General features: G+C 46.6%; 1 long non-coding RNA gene across 1 annotated transcript; it reads right to left on the bottom strand.

Moving 5' to 3' along the window:
- Positions 1–1605: 1605 nt before the first annotated feature.
- LOC122841985 lies at positions 1606–2037 on the bottom strand. Its single transcript, XR_006372469.1, has 2 exons — positions 1957–2037; positions 1606–1855 (listed from the first exon to the last, which is right to left on the bottom strand). It is a non-coding gene; the product is annotated as an uncharacterized LOC122841985 (long non-coding RNA).
- Between the last annotated feature and the right edge of the window lie 1594 nt (positions 2038–3631).

The raw sequence follows: 3631 nt of genomic DNA, 5'->3' as shown, positions 1-3631 counted from the left end.
AACACAGGAAGAGACAGAGACACTGGACTTTACAGTGGTGACAGGTATGTGCAGACAACTACACACAATCACGTTTTGACAGATGTACTTCTGAGAACTGAATCACGCACCCTAATTGTAGAGTCGTTAGTAGCTGCTTATGTTTGGTGGTTAGGAGAATTATATTTGGTCTTTTAGTTCTAAAAATAAAAAGTTCAGGCATCCAGGTGCAATATTTGGGATTATGATTCCTTGCTGCTGTGGATTTGTATTTTACTGGTGGCCTGTGATCAAATTAAACAGTTTTAGATGAGGTTAGGTCCTATTCAATTCTCTTCTCCCCTGTCAGTCGATCTTTGTGTTACACTCTTTAACTATATCCTCATCCTCACCTCTGTCTAAAACTCTTTGCTGCAGGGAAGTGATCCTTATTGCTTTTCCTTATTTCTACAGTTTTTCTGACAAAGTTTTTCTTTGTCTTTCACCTCATTCCCACAGTTTCTGTCTTCTTCATGTCCGCTACTTTTCTAGACTTCCTGTCTCATTATCATTTGTTTACTCAGCTTCACAGTAAGTGCAATCCTTCCATCCTGATCCACATCACCTCCTCTTTGGTCTATTCACTCCTAACATTTCTTACTGTTTGTTCAGTGAGTGAAGAAGTACTGAACAAAGCCAGGATAGATATGTTATCCTTCATCTCAATGCCCAAAGCTTGAACATAGTCTAATTTTTTCATAATGAACTGCAACCCAATCCTCACCTCCATCATCTTTAGATCTCCTCTTAAGGAAGTGGAAAGAAATCAATTTTTATTCTTATTAAGGGAGCCCTGCTCCCGCTTAAGTCTCTGATTCAAGTGTGTGCATATGTGATCTTGTCTGTGCTCTTTCTCCAACTCCTAGCATCTTTCCTTCTTTTTCCCATTCCCTAATGTATGACTCTCTCTTTCTTCCCTTTGTGTTCATTTTTCATTCGCACTCGTCTCCCTGTGATTATCCCAGTGCATATCAGAGGCTCTTAATGAAGATTCACAACATTTTCCCCTCCCAGCTAATACCTTATCAAAGGAGAAATCTCGTTCCAGAAAATCAATTTTCTTTCATATTATTAAGTCCTCCAATACAGCGCTTGCATGCGTGATTCCTTTGGTTTAGCGCTGCAAAGCAACAGTGAGAGACTTAACCCTACGAGCCTTGCAAACTCCAGTAACACACATGGATCTGATATCTCTTGTGACTGAAGCAGATATAAGGGCCAAGGTAAAAGCAGAAAAAAAGAATCAGTTCTTTGAAAAGAAAACTTTTCAACTTATAAAGTGCAAAAGTCTTCACAAGATTTTCCACAATCACTGTTTCAAATTAATTCGCCGCCTTCATCTAAATTTCTACATTGTAAAAATTGTACAAGAAGAATCACAAAAATATGGAAAGTTAAAGGTTTTATGATCCGTTGTTGCCATGTTCGGCTCTAATCTTCTGACCCACATGCAGACTCAACAAGTCCAAGTAAGAAGAAGGGAATTTATTAACAAATGATCGGATAACAAAGACAGGTCCACGTAGCGTCTCGGGATTTGACAGCTATGCGCGAACTGCGGCACCTGAAACAGAGCGGTGTTACTGGTGGTCTGGGGTGAGTGCTCCTTAAGCAAATAGAAGCGGCTTACTTGTAAGGCGGTTCAGGTGAACCGTAGGGGGAAGGTTGTCCTGGATCCCGTGTGGAGTTTTGGTGGGGATAAGTGGGCCGAAGGTCCAGATAGAGTCTAATGATGACTGGGAATGGGCGGAGCAGGCAGGCAGGTTCCTTGCAGGAAAGAGACTCGGTAGGAGGAAACAGAGGGATCACTCCAACTAGGAAATCTCCTTGATGAAACCTGGACAGAGCAACACAAGGCTGAGAGACTAAGATAACAAGCTCAAAGACAAAACATCAGCTAAACTAGCAGACAACGAGAGAGAGCCTGAGAGAGACTACCGGTAGCGTTAATCCTCCAGCAGTGGTTGACGGATCTGCATCTCCTTTGTTTCCACACCCTGATGAGGCTGATGATCTCCACGCGGCCGACTGCCCTGGCTCCTCACCAAGATCCTCGCTAGAGAAGATGCGTTACTCTCTCACTCACACACACACACACACACACACACAGGATCCTGACACCACCCCCCCACTAAAGACCGCCTCCTGGCGGTCGGGACAAGGACGACCCATGCGAAGCCTCAAAGTCCCGAATGAGATCAGGGTCGAGGATGAACGAACGGGGAACCCAAGACCGTTCCTCAGGCCCATAACCACGCCAGTCCACTAAATACTGGAATCCTCTACCCCGACGACGAACAGCCAGGATCTTAGTGACATCATAGGCAGGGTGGCCATCGATATCCCGGGCGGGCGGCGGGGGTCCGGAAGGGGGACAAAGAGGACTAGAACGGACAGGCTTAAGGAGGGAGACATGAAAAACAGGATGAATCTTCAATCCCTCAGGCAGTTTGAGGCGCACGGCTAAAGGACTGAGAACAGAGGTTATTTTAAAAGGACCAATAAATCGAGGGGACAGTTTGCGATTTGATGATTTGAGATTGATATCACGTGTGGAAAGCCAAACCTCCTGTCCAGGTGAGAATGAAGGGGCAGGGGTTCTCTTACGATCTGCCAATCTGCGATTCACCTCGGCCGTCCGGTTGAGGGCAGCATTAGTAAGGGCCCAGATGTGTCTGCAACGGCGGAGGTGATGGCGGACAGAGGTGACTGATGCTTGTTGTTCATCCGACGGAAACAGAGGAGGCTGATAACCAAGAGACGACTCAAAAGGAGAAAGACCAGTAGCAGTTGAAGTGTGACTGTTGTGGGCGTACTCCACCCAAGGTAAGTGTACACTCCAGGAGGAAGGGTGCGAAGAACAGAGACAACGAAGGGCGGCCTCAAGCTCCTGGTTCAGACGCTCAGTCTGACCATTAGTCTGGGGGTGAAACCCAGAACTAAGGGCAACCTTGGCTCCCAGGGCTGTCCCAAAACCCTTCCAAACTCTCGAAACAAACTGCGGACCTCTGTCAGAAAGAATTTCAGCGGGAATGCCATGCAGGCGAAACACATGTTTGGTCAGGAGCTGAGCAGTCTGCATGGCGGTGGGGAGTTTTCGTAAGGGAACCAGGTGGCAGGCCTTAGAGAAACGGTCTACGACAGTTAGGATGGTGGTGAAGCCTTTTGAAGGTGGTAACCCAGTAACGAAATCGAGAGCTATATGTGACCAGGGACGTTTGGGAACAGGAAGTGGGTGAAGTAACCCACTAGGAGGTTGATTCCGAGTCTTATTACGAGCACAAACTGAACAGGCCAGCACGTAGTCCTTTACATCTCTAAATAAAGATGGCCACCAAAAGTTCCGTCTGATCAGGGTGACAGTTCTATTAATGCCAGGATGACACGAAAACTTTGCTGTGTGAGCCCAATGAATAAGACGAGCTCTGACTGAAGAGGGGACGTACAAACGGTTGGGTGGTTTATTAACAGGACCAGGTTCGGTCTGTTGAGCTGCCAGCACCTGGTCCTTAATCTCCCAAGAAAGGGCTCCAACTACACACGATGGTGGAATGATGGTGGCAGCTGGTGCGTCATGATCTGAGGAGAAGAGTCTAGAAAGTGCGTCTGGCTT

The sequence above is a fragment of the Gambusia affinis genome, linkage group LG02 (genome assembly GCF_019740435.1).
Source record: "Gambusia affinis linkage group LG02, SWU_Gaff_1.0, whole genome shotgun sequence".
NCBI lineage: Eukaryota > Metazoa > Chordata > Actinopteri > Cyprinodontiformes > Poeciliidae > Gambusia > Gambusia affinis.
Note: the sequence above shows the minus strand (reverse complement) of the source record. Positions and strands in the feature narration are given on the sequence as shown.